Source organism: Rosa rugosa, chromosome 3 (genome assembly GCF_958449725.1).
Source record: "Rosa rugosa chromosome 3, drRosRugo1.1, whole genome shotgun sequence".
Taxonomy (NCBI): Eukaryota; Viridiplantae; Streptophyta; class Magnoliopsida; order Rosales; family Rosaceae; genus Rosa; species Rosa rugosa.
The window spans coordinates 21,797,075-21,811,527 of NC_084822.1; positions in this window are offsets into that span (position 1 = coordinate 21,797,075).

Here is a 14,453-nt window from a genome sequence, read left to right on the forward strand (position 1 = left end):
TAGCAGTTTCCCTTAACTCATCTAGAGTTCCAAATAGGTTCGTGTCATCAACATAAATGATGACACATGGGCATATTTCATTGTTGACATATCCCTTCCCAATCAAGTAGTCACTTAGATGGTTATACCACATCCATCCGGATTGTTTCAATCCATATAGTGAGCATTTTAATCTTACTGAAAATGCACTCCGTGGTTTAATGCCATTTGATTTGGGTAATTGAAGTCCATCTAGAACCTTCATATATATCTCTGAATCTAGATCCCCATAGGGATATGCAGTAACCACATTTATAAGCTGCATGTCAAGTTTTTCAGAAACTACCAAACTGACGAGGTAGCGAAACGTTATTACGTCCATTACGCAAGAATATGTCTCCTCGTAGTCGATTCCAGGGCATTGTGAGAAACCTTGTGCCACAAGGCGGGCTTCGTATCTAACAACCTCATTTTTCTCATTACGCTTTCTAACAAAGACCCATTTATGGCCAATAAGTTTTACATTTGGGGGTGTCAGCATTATAGGCCCAAATACCTGTCTCTTTGCTAGTGAATCAAATTCAGCGTGGATCGCATTTTATTATTTAGGCCAATCTGCTCTTCATTGACATTCTTCAACAAAGCGAGGTTCGATATCATCAAATTCTATAATTCCTTTTACAACATAATTATCAAACATTCAAGATTCATCTATGTAATGGTCTAATATCAGATCATCTAAAAGCTTATACTGTTCTCCAGCAAGAAAAAGTCAATAACTTTGATAAAATCAAAGTAGACATATAAGTACTAGTCAACATTGCTCATGAATCAGCATGTGCTGGAGGTGTATAAGTGGTAAGTTTCCTCTTCTTTATGGTTTTCAGTCTTTGTATTTGAAGCTCATAATTAACCCTTGTTACACATGCTATGCATATAGGAAATTATGGAAATAACTGTCAAAACAGAAAATAGAGAATAATAAAGAGCCCAATTGACATTTCTCCGTTTGTGTAGAAAAATGGTTCAACAGTCTACCTTGAAAAACAAAATACAATACAATTGGTCCCCTTGAAGGATTTCGATATATTGTTCGTATAGGGAAATTAATTAAATCAGATTTATGCCCAATTGACATTTCTCCGTTTGTGTAGAAAAAGGGTTCAACAGTCTACCTTGAAAAACAAAATACAATACAATCGGTCCCCTTCAAACCCTATTGAAGGATTTCAATATATTGTTCGTATAGGGAAATTAATTAAATCAGATTTATGCCCAATTGACATTTCTCCGTTTGTGTAGAAAAAGGGTTCAACAGTCTATCTTGTAAAACAAAATACAATACAATCGGTCCCCTTCAAACCCTATTGAAGGATTTCAATATATTGTTCGTATAGGGAAATTAAGTAAATCAGATTTATACCCAATTGACATTTCTCCGTTTGTGTAGAAAAATGGTTGTGTGGGAAAGTTATTTCTTGGTGCGCCCTCTTTATCTCCTAGAGATTTTGTATATATGACTTAAAAAGGGAAGACTAGACTAATTAAAAAGCATACTCAACCTAGAAAGTGTAGGTGTGATTTAGTCTTAATCTCATTCGCAGCTTTCGTGGGTCAGCAATTTCATCAAGCACCTGCAAGGTGCAATAACACCACTTATTAGACCATGGAATCCTTTTTTTTTTTTTTTTTGGGGTGATCAAAGACCATGGATTTGAGGTTATTACTTCATCTTTTCTCAAACAGCATATATAATTGAAAAAAATAGGAAAGCAGAGATATTTTGACAAACAACAATGACTTGAAAGATGTCAAAGTTCTCACCTCCAGGACCTGCGCGTTACTACAAAAATGTGACCACATCAAAGTTCTCATTTTTTGAATGCTTATTCAAGACTTAAACACCAGTTTGGTTACGTTGAGAAATCAAAAGATATGAAAAGCTGATGAATCAGAAACTTTAAGGCAGTGTTTGGGTAAGATATTTTAAGGTGGGAGATGACAATTCACAGGGATTTTAGAATGCCATGTGATGAGTGCCCTGTTTGGCAAAGAAACATGAAGGAATTTGAAAGAACCGGGACTTTCACACAGAAAAATTACGGGGGATATACAGGGGCGGAACCAGGATTTGAAACTCGGGAGAGGGGGGGGGTCCATATATAAAACATGAGGTATAGAGAATAATAATGTTAATTTTAACAAATCCGACTCACATTATTAAATTTCATAATAATAAAACAATTGAACAAATTAGACATCAATGATAATTTATTACAAAATGAACAATTCTCAGGTTCACCCCTAGGGTGAATGAGCATATTCACCCCCATTGTCGATTAACGCATAATAAGACAGGACCCACCCCGGATTTCACCCTGAAATCCGAAGTGGCCCTGCGGGGCCCACCTTAGAAGAAATTCTACCAAAAATTTGGCAGAACTTCCCCTAAAATGGGCTACCCAAAACCTGTAGAAAGCATTTACACTTCTAAATCAAATCATCCTTATACTTCTGGAGCCACCCTGCTCCCCAAATCAACATCAGTCTCCAATTCACAAAACACACATCTCAACTCGAGTAGCATAAATCCCATAGGTAATCAGAGCAATTCTAACAGAAATGTATAAGAGGAAAACCTAATTCAAAGGCAGATGCGGAAGCCATGCTGATGACTATGCCTCGACTCCGTGTACGCCCAACCTCAACCAATTCGCCTGCAAACTGGGCATTTGAAACCGAAGGGCCCAGGGGAAAGTACATAAAATACGTTAGCGTGAGTGGACAAAATAAACAATTTTTTTAAACCAAATGGATTTTTATACTTTCCCACATTTATTTCCTTAAAACTCTCGATGCATGCAACGATTTAGAAAACAATTCACAAGAAGCTCTTCTCAAGAAATGGGCTAGTCACAAATAACCACCCAGAAGAATTTAAATTCCGATGCTTGAGAAATAGGACCAGCCCCACTGGTTAACGGAAAACGGACTAGCCCCGCTAGTCAAAAAAACAACAATAAAAGGATACGGGGAAGAGAGTTCACCATACGGGAATGGAGCCCCTCAGGCTCTACCTACCCTCGACTGCCACTCACACATAGATTGTGCGAGGAGGAGAACTAATAACCTCTACTTCCACTCACACATAGATTGTGCGAGGAGGAGAACATTACCTCGACTGCCACCCACGTGAGGAGGAGAATAAGCTACCTCAACTGCCACTCACAAACACAAAGTAAGTGAGGAGGAGACCTAATCACATGACCCGAGTATGGTGAGGAAAAACAATCGAAAACCAGTAAATCCATAAAGCTTCCCCATATATCTCACGAGATAAAATCAATGTATTCAACGACGTGACCCCGCACGCCAAGATTACTCTCAAACTCAAAATAAATAAGTGAGAAATAATAATAAATCGACAGCGTGTCCCACACGCCAAAATATTCTCAAATCCGTAACCAAAACCGGAAATTAGTAAAAGCAAATCCCATTTCCAACAAAAATCTCTCAATATCTCCAAGAAACAAACCAAATCCAAAATCATTAATTAGGCACTCCCAATGCCAAAACCGAAAGTCGAAAAATAAATGAGAAAAATCCAACTCCATCGAAACTCATCTTGAAAATCTTCCAGGAGCTTAAATCGGCGATTAGAAATATACTTAATTCCGGAAATTACCTCAGAAATAAGTAATTCGTCAAATAACATTATAAATCATAACCAACCTTTGAACTCATTATTGAAAGCAAAACCACGATATAAATCGAAATCAAATTCCGAAAATTAATTCATTTGCTCAAAATGTAATATGAATAAAACTAGAGCATTATTTAAGAAAATAAATGCATGCATCAATATTTAAAAATAAAAGTCCACTCACAGTACTATTCCGACGATCACGCATTTGTGTTCCGTCATCGAGCAATAGCTCGGTACGTCGTCCTGTACACAATTATATTCCGTGAATAATTATTCAACAATTTAATACGATTCCTAAAATCAAATCCTTACAATTACATCTCCCATTCTCCTCGGATTCAGCCCAAATAATACCACTAATACCAATTCGTTAATTTAAAGGTTCCAAGGCAGAACCGAGAGATATCCGACGGTCGGATTCTCGTAATTCGATAATTGAAACCCTAAACTTAAAAAATTCATAATTAATTCCAAGCTTCTCCAAAATTCACCAAACTTCACATATATGCTCTATGATAATTATAGAATTTAACTAGCTAAAAATTGAAATTAAAAAGCTACCCTAGCCGCCGCTACAGCCGCCCACAGTGGCGGCGCCGCCGCCACTGCCACCAACTCCAGTGGACACCAAAATTTGACAGCGGCACCTACTCAACACACTGATTAATTTTCTCAACTACAACACATCCCAATTTTACCTTTAAACAGTCGAAATCAATTGGTGAAGAAAACCCAGAAATTTAAGAACCCTAGGTTTTCAATTCTGCCTCTACACTTCAAATCTTGATTCGAGGCTAGGGGCAAAATGATCTCCGTGGAAAACCCAAGCTTCGACGGCAAGATGGTGACCGGAGGTGGCCGAAGTCGCCGGAAATCAGCAAAAGTACCCAACTGCCACCGTAGCTTCCTCCGCTCCAAATCGAGGTTCTCCGGCCAAATCGTCGTGAAATACCTCCACAGACGTGACAAGGGGAAGAAACCGAGCTTGGGGGTGGCCGGATTGTGTCTTGGGTCGGCCGGAGGAGGAAGAAACCGGAGGGGGAAGAAATCGGCCGAGAGGGGAGAAAGAGTCGGGGAGAGAGAAAGAGAGAACTTACCCGGTTGGGTAGGTTTCAAATATAGAAATCTACCAACAGTAAATTCTCATATATATATATAACTTACCATGAACAGTAATTTCTACATTTTCTCTTATAACATTCGCATACGAGCTCCGATTTTTACGTACCACATATGCACGCGCTCGGTTTAACGTCCTCTACGACTTCCATGAAGAACATTTTCCCAAATTTTGACCCGAACAAAAAGTCAACTTTTAGGACCACTAAACTACCAAATTAGAGTGAAAAGCGAAAGTAATTGTTGTTTACCGTCCAAATGACTAGTAACCGGGTAAGTGACGATACGGGATGTTACATAATAACTTTATAATTTTCTAATCCAACCATTCATTTTGTATAACGTAATACAAAGATTAGCTTTGTAAAAAATCAATCAAATTGAAGACCTTTCAGTTATTCATTTCTATGAAATACATGGACGGTTCATCATAATAGTAGTAAGTGTTGTTAGAACCATCCATTTGTTTCATTCAATTAGATAATTAAACGATTTCTGATTCGATTGATTTTTTACATAGATGATCTTTAAAGACTAATTTAAGATATGGATCGTTGGATTATAAATTTATTAAATAAAAGTATGTTAATCGATAATAGGGGTGAATATGCTCATTCACCCTAGGGGTGAATATGCTTGTTCACCCAGGGGTGAACCTAAGAATTGTTCAATGAAATATCATCATGACTTGAAGGTGAAATCAAATGAAATCTGGTAAAGGTGTAGGATTATTTGGTTGTATTGGATCTCTTTGGATACACATTGAACTGGAGTAGAATTAATTCGCTATTTGGTTGATCATGCGTGTGGTGACTTACGTGAAGAGTAGGTTTTGGTATTTTGGATGTGCTTAGTAAAATTGCAGACTTGCACCCAATGAGACGAATAACCTATATCTGAACTATTAATCAAGAATTATTAGAAAATCAGAGTCGATTTGGCGTGCTTCAGTGACTATTAGTGAATAATGTGTACTAGCAATCCTAAATGTAATGGAAAGATCCATTCTCGACTTTGTAGAGAGTGGATGCAATTGTGATATTGTATAGAAGCCCATTGTATAGAAACCTAGATTACAATGAGAAACAAAAGCCCATTGTGTAGAAGAAACTTGGAGATCAGCAATGAAACCAGAAGAAATCTCGAGAGATGGAAGCGTCGTGGTCGTTCTTGGGAATTTCAAAGTTACGCCTCTTAAGGTGTAACTTAGAGAAGGGATTGGCCTTGATATATATCCCCCGTAATTTTTCTGTGTGAAAGTCCCGGTTCTTTCAAATTCCTTCATGTTTCTTTGCCAAACAGGGCACTCATCACATGGCATTCTAAAATCCCTGTGAATTGTCATCTCCCACCTCAAAATATCTTACCCAAACATTGCCTTAAAGTTTCTGATTCATCAGCTTTTCATATCTTTTGATTTCTCAACGTAACCAAACTGGTGTTTAAGTCTTGAATAAGCATTCAAAAAATGAGAACTTTGATGTGGTCACATTTTTGTAGTAACGCGCAGGTCCTGGAGGTGAGAACTTTGACATCTTTCAAGTCATTGTTGTTTGTCAAAATATCTCTGCTTTCCTATTTTTTTCAATTATATATGCTGTTTGAGAAAAGATTAAGTAATAACCTCAAATCCATGGTCTTTGATCACCCAAAAAAAAAAAAAAAAAAAAGGATTCCATGGTCTAATAAGTGGTGTTATTGCACCTTGCAAGTGCTTGATGAAATGGCTGACCCACGAAAGCTGTGAATGAGATTAAGACTAAATCACACCTATACTTTCTAGGTTGAGTATGCTGTTTAATTAGTCTAGTCTTCCCTTTTTGAGTCATGTATACAAAATCTCTAGGAGATAAAGAGGGCACCAAGAAATAACTTTCCCACACAACCATTTTTCTACACAAATGGAGAAATGTCAATTGGGTATAAATCTGATTTACTTAATTTCCCTATACGAACAATATATTGAAATCCTTCAATAGGGTTTGAAGGGGACCGATTGTATTGTATTTTGTTTTACAAGATAGACTGTTGAATCCTTTTTCTACACAAACGGAGAAATGTCAATTGGGCAAAAATCTGATTAAATTAATTTCCCTATACGAACAATATATTGAAATCCTTCAATAGGGTTTGAAGGGGACCGATTGTATTGTATTTTATTTTTCAATGTAGACTGTTGAACCATTTTTCTACACAAACGGAGAAATGTCAATTGGGCATAAATCTGATTTAATTAATTTCCCTATACGAACAATATATCGAAATCCTTCAACGGGGTTTGAAGGGGACCAATTGTATTGTATTTTGTTTTTAAAGGTAGACTGTTGAACCCTTTTTCTACACATACGGAAAAATATCAATTGGGCATAAATCTGATTTAATTAATTTCCCTATACGAACAATATATCGAAATCCTTCAACAGGGTTTGAAGGAGACCGATTGTATTGTATTTTGTTTTTCAAGGTAGACTGTTGACCCCTTTTTCTACACATACGGAGAAATGTCAATTGTGCATAAATCTGATTTAATTAATTTCCCTATACGAACAATATATCGAAATCCTTCAACAGGGTTTGAAGGGGACCGATTGTACTGTTGAACCCTTTTTCTACACAAACGGAGAAATGTCAATTGGGCATAAATCTGATTTAATTAATTTCCCTATACGAACAATATATTGAAATCCTTCAACAGAGTTTGAAGGGGACCAGTTGTATTGTATTTTGTTTTTCAAGGTAGACTGTTGAACCATTTTTTTTTTTTTTTGAAAGGAGCTAGTGCGGCTGCCCTCAAACCTTGATAAATGAAACTGCAGAATACAAGGGGGGACATAGAGCCTGAACCCCAAATTACAATAAGCATCAAGAGAACACCCTGAAATAATACCAAGAGTCTCCATAAAAACTATGTATTCTAGCATGCACCAATTAGCAAAGACTGCACGACTGGCTACTCTATTTGCTTTAACAAAGTGGTGACATAATGAAAAGATAACTCTATCACAAAGAAGCATCAATACAAATAGCACAGCTTTCCAACTATGTTGCCGCACGGAAGGAAATCCGGCGACACTTAATTTCATCCTGCAACTATGTTGAACCATTTTTCTACACAAACGGAGAAATGTCAATTGGGCTCTTTATTATTCTCTATTTTCTGTTTTGACAGTTATTTCCATAATTTCCTATATGCATAGCATGTGTAACAAGGGTTAATTATGAGCTTCAAATACAAAGACTGAAAACCATAAAGAAGATGAAATTTACCACTTATACACCTCCAGCACATGCTGCTTCATGAGCAATGTTGACTAGTACTTATATGTCTACTTTGATTTTATCAAAGTTATTGACTTTTTCTTGCTGGAGAACAGTATAAGCTTTTAGATGATCTGATATTAGACCATTACATAGATGAATCTTGAATGTTTGATAATTCTGTTGCAAAAGGAATTATAGAATTTGATTGACAAGACCCGCCCCGGATTTCACCCCGAAATCCGAAGAGGCCCTGCAGGGCCCACCTTAGAAGAAATTCTACCAAAAATTTGGCAGAACTTCCCCTAAAAATGGACTACCCAAAACCTGTAGAAAAATATTTACACTTCTAAACCATCCATCCCTATTCTCCTGGAGCCACACCCTGCTCCCCAAATCACAATATTCCCCAATTCACAAAACACAAAACGCAACTTGAATAACATTAATCCCACAAGTAATCAGAGCAATTCTAATACAAAGGGTAAACAAGGAAAACCTAATTCAAAGGAAAACGCATAAGCCATACTGTTGAATACGCCTCAATTCCATGTACGCCCGACCTCAACTAATTTCGTCTGCAAACTGGGCATTTGAAACCGAAGGGCCCAGGGGAAAAGTATTGAAAAACACGTTAGTGTGAGTGGACAAAAATAAATAATTAAGATGATTTAAATGAAGCAAACTTAAATACTTTCCCACTTATTTAAATTTATAAAACCTCGATGCATGCAACATTTGTAAAATTTTATTTCTTAAAATCAGGAAACTGGAAACTGTAATTCAAACCCGCTGAGTATTGTATCATCAGACTAGACCCCGCTAGCCCAGAAATAATATAAAAGTAGGGGAAGAAGATAGCCATACGAATGAGCCTCCCAGGCTCGGGTGATAGCCTCCCATTCTAAAGTACTTCCATATACTCCCGTTATATACCCACACGCCACTAAGTGTAGCAATTAGGATACTGGGCTTCAGCATTACTGTCACAAAGACAGTAACCAGCGCCACAAAGGCGGACGGGCTTTGGTGATCCCATCACCTCGCCACAAAGGTGGACATCAATGCTAGCAATGATAATAGTCACCCAAAGTATGGCAAAAGAAAATCTGAAAACCACATAAATCCATTAAGCTTCCCCAAAATTCTCACAGTAAGCCGAAAATATCATCGACGTGTCCCACACGCCAAAAGTATCTCAAATCAATAGCAGAAAGGCGAGATCAAATTATAAATCGCAATTCAGAAACAAAACCGAATCAAGAATCATCAAAAAGGCATTCCCAATGCCAAAACCAAAAGTCGATAAATAAACAAGAAATATAATTCCATCGAAATCCCATTTCGAAAAATCTTTCAGAAATCTCAAATCGACGAATGAAAATAAATATGAAATTTCGGAGATCACCTCGGAAAAAATAATTCGTCGAAAATCAACATAAATTATAAATTTGAATCCGAGCATCACAAATTAATATCCGCAAGTCATAACCGAGATAAATCGTAATCAATCTCTGAAAATCATTATTGAAAGCAAATCCACGAGATAAACAAAAATCAAATTCCGAAATCGATTCATATGCTCGAAAAGTAATATATTAATTAAATAAAGCATTAATTCAGGAAAATAAGCGCATGCATCATTATTTAAAACAAAAGTTCACTCACAGTACTATTCCGACGATCACGTATACGAGTTCCTTCATCGAGCAAGAACTCGGTACGTCGCCCTGTACACAATTATATTCCGTAAGCGACAATTCGACAATTTAATACTATTCCTAAAATCAAATCCTCATAATCACATCTCCACTTCTTCTCGGATTCGACACAAATTATACCACTAATACCAATTCGAAAATTTAAAGGTTCCAAGGCAGAACCAAGAGATATCTGGCGGTCGGATTCTCGTAAATCGATAATGGAATTCTAAATTCCGGAAATTTCATAATCAACACAACTTTTCTTCAATTCTAACCAAATTCACATTTACGAGCTCTATATCAAATATAGGATTTAATAGGCTAAAAATCGAAGCCAGAAAACTGCCCTACACCCCGGCACCGCCGCCCACAGTGGCGGGGCCGCCGCCACCGCCACCATCTTCAATGGCCACCAAATTCTGGCAGCAGCACCTACTCAACAAACCCAACAACTTCCTCAACTGTGACAAAGTCCGAAAATGAGTAGAAGTACCTCAACAATTAAGGAGAAGTTTGAGCCCGATTTATGAATAGTAACCCAGAAATTCATCCCTTCGATTCTTTCTCCACGCTTCAAATCGCTGCAAAATACTTGGGGAGCATCATCTACGTCTCAAGGTGCTTCCAAAGGACTAAGGTTTGTCGTCTGTGGTGGCCGGAATCGGGAGCAACCGGCGTTGACCTCAATCTACTACAGTGACCGTCCTCTTCTTCTCGATGCTGCACCTTCCACAGTTCAAATTAAGCTACCAAACGAACTCAGAAATTAAGAGAAGGAAGTGAGCTTTCCAACGACACCTTATGCGTCAAAATCCGTCGCCGGATGGAGGAGTTATGGCCGGAAGAAGGTGTAGAGGTCGGAGAGGGAGAGGGAGAGGGAATCGGGGAGAGAGAAGAGAGAAAGAGCTCGGTAAGTTTCCGAAAATGGAAACTTACTACAGTAACTCGGCTATTTATAGACAAATTACTATGAACAGTAACTTTACTATTTTAGCCATAACTTTCTCATACGAACTCCGATTTTTACGTACCACATATGTACGCGCTCGATTTAATGTGTTCCACAACTTTCATGAAGAAAATTTTCTCAAATTTTGACCCGAACAAAAAGTCAACTTTTAGGGCCACTAAAAGTATCGAAACAAAGTAAAAAGTGAAAATAGTTGTCGTTTACCGTCCAAATGACTAGTAAACAGGTAAATTAAGATACGGAACGTTACATTGATGATATCGAACCTCGTTCTGTTGAAGAATGTCAATGAAGAGCAGATTGGCCTAAATCAAAAAATGCGATCCACGCTGAATTTGATTCACTAGCAAAGAGACAGGTATTTGGGCCTATAATGCTGACACCCCCAAATGTAAAACCTATTGGCCATAAATGGGTCTTTGTTAGAAAGCGTAATGAGAAAAATGAGGTTGTTAGATACGAAGCCCACCTTGTGGCACAAGGTTTCTCACAACGCCTTGGAATCGACTACGAGGAGACATATTCTTCCACAATGGACGTAATAATGTTTCGCTACCTCGTTAGTTTGGTAGTTTCCGAAAAACTTAACATGCAGCTTTATAGATGTGGTTATTGCATATCCCTATGGGGATCTAGATTCAGAGATATATATGAAGGTTCCAGATGGACTTCAATTACCCAAATCAAATGGCTTTAAACCACGGAGCGCATTTTCAGTAAGATTAAAACGCTCACTATATGGATTGAAACAATCCGGATGGATGTGGTATAACCATCTAAGTGACTACTTGATTGGGAAGGGATATGTCAACAATGAAATGTGCCCATGCGTGATCATTAAAAGGTCAAGTTCCAAATTTGCAATTGTAGCAGTTTATGTTGATGACATGAACCTATTTGGAACTCTAGATGAGTTAAGGGAAACTGCTAAGTATTTGAAATCTGAATTTGAGATGAAAGATCTTGGGAAAACACGGTTTTGTCTCGGATTAGAACTTGAGCACCGCAGCCTCAAAAAATGAATTACCCGTCCGGCCGCACCCAACATGCGTTTGCTAGGCTAGAGGCCGTCGCCATTACCGGGGCGTAGCCGGACAGGCACTAGCATAGCTATGGCTACTAGAGCGACAGAGCAGTCTCTAGGGTTTCTTTGTTTTAGTAGAATGATATATCCTCTGACCTCTTTATTAAAAGGGAGGGTCTATTCAGACCTCCAAATTTGCTATTTGAACCTCCATTTTTTTCAATTATTAGTTGATTTTGTTAACTCATATGAAAAGACTAATAAGGACACCAAAAGAAAAAACCCAGATCAACACATTCTTTTCCTACCTCCAGTCCTCTATCTCAAAGAATCTTCCTCCTTAGTCTGAGAGATGATACCTCCATAGGAATTTCCAATTTTCTAGTCTTTCCTATGAAAGTCTTGTTTATAAAATTCACAAAAACTATGAGCTCACTATGATGATATGGGAAGAAGTAGAGAGAAACAATGGGCACATGACGAAGTTGAGTGAAGGTTGAGTGAACAAGCCAATCATGGAGCTAGCAAACAACACAGATCAAACGAAAATTAATTATAGTATATGATCGATTGTAAGTTTGAAACCCTTGATAGTTGATATCGATGTCTCTGGGCATTGCTTTTGGTATGCAATTTTTTCCTTTCGATCAAGAAAGATACGACTTCCAGTATGCATTGGCTCCCTTTTTCCTAGCAGCTATTCGTGCATCCGGATGCTAAGTAATACACAGCAAATAATCCATGGCTCCCCATATTAGAAACCTGCATACTCTAAGATCAAAAGTGGATACTCCAGTTATATAAATATATATATATATATATATGGACAAAGTGACAAACAAACCATTGTTGTAGGCTTTAATCTCCGGACGATTTTAAATTATGGGGTTTTGAATTGATAATGATTTTATTGGTCAATGATATTTTCGTGAGATTAAGGAGGTCTGATTAGCATTTCATATACTTGAAAAAGTAAGTTGGAGGTCTAATCAGTATGAGAGGTCCAAATAGCAAATTTGGAGGTCGACTGAATAGACCCTCCCTTATTAAAATTGTTGGATGATTTACTACATAAATTTTTTCAAAAGATGGAGAAATTTTTTGGGCTCAAAGAACTCAAAATAAATGGATAATGGATCAAAAATACTGAATTCTTCAAAACATGAAATACAATTTGAGAATAAAAGGTGACCGTGGACGATAACATGGTTCACCTGACTCCAAATTATTCAAACTAAGCTTTATAATCCTCTAGGAATGCAATTACTACCATCACTTGTTTTGGGACCAAAGTTCTACATTCCAAACCCAATGCTTGAGACAGCTTAACTTTGCAAAAATCAGTCGATGCGAAAATCACAGTTTCCTAGTCTCCAAACCATAACTTTTTGGGCAAAACCCTCAAGATTGATATAGTTATTTGTATCTTCATAGGTTCTCTTTTGCTTATAGTATTTAATTTGGAGTAGTTTAGAGAATTACGATTTGTGAATATAAATTCCTACTAGTATAAAGAGAAGTTAAAATTTGGTGTTAAAGCCTTCACTAAATTTTAAAACGCCTGCAATACCTTTTAGAATAAAAATAAAAAATTATAATGAAATTATCTAAAATGGTACCAAACAGCGTGGAAAAAGAATTTGACCCTTGAATTGAAATAGTCGAGTAGGGAAGGTCGGATGGCGTCGTTTTCAGCTAAACATAACGCACATTCAGCTCTGAGAAGACGAACGGTCTTCACAAAGCCAAAGCCAAAGCAGTGGTATGTTTCTTTTTTTATCATTTTTTTTATTTTTTTATTTCGATATGAATCGGAGCTGGGGAGCTCTGAGAATTTCTCAAAGGAATGAACGATTGCCGGTTTCCATCAATGCAAAATCAGCCAATCTCAATCCCCGCATTCATCCTCGTCTTCTTTTGATTCCTTCATTTCAGGTTTGTTTACCTTCTTGTTCTAGTTATTAATTCATTCTTGTGTAAAGCTAGCATTTTGTGATTTTGATCAATAGTTATTAGTTCCTTCGTAGACCGCGTCTTCTCTAAGTTTGAAGCCTAGAATGTTCATCTGGTACCATCGTCAGTTAATTGATTGAGTGAGTTTTGGTTCAAATGTCATCTCAACTCTCTGTTTTTTTTTAATGTCTATGTAATCAAACCAAGTAGATGCTTGTCCAGTCTTTATCAAGAACAATTTGGATGCTTTCGAGGTAGTTGGAAGATAGACATTTCCATATATTTTTGGTCTGTGAGACCGTTGGGTATATTAATGTTTAGTTAAGGGTAAATTTTGCAAACAGTACACCAAGTAAAGACCACTGATAATTCTCATACATAAAGTTCCAAACCAAACATTTTGGTACACGAAATCTGAAACTCGACCCACTATCAGTACACGATGTCAATTTTTAACACCAAAATGTCCATTATGCCCTCAGTTCTTTTTTTTTAAATAAATTTTTTTTTTGTTCTTTTTTTTTTCCTTTGTTTTTATCTCTTTCTTCTTCCTTCTTCCGGCTTCTTCTCACATGAAAACAGAGGTGGGTTTCGTGGAGCCGGAAGAAGGAAGAAGAAAGAGATAAAAACGAAGGAAAAAAAACAGAAAAAAAAAATTATTAAAAACAAAAAAAAAGAACTGAGGCCATAATGGACATTTTGGTGTCAAAAATTGACGTCGTGCACTGATAGTGGGTCGAG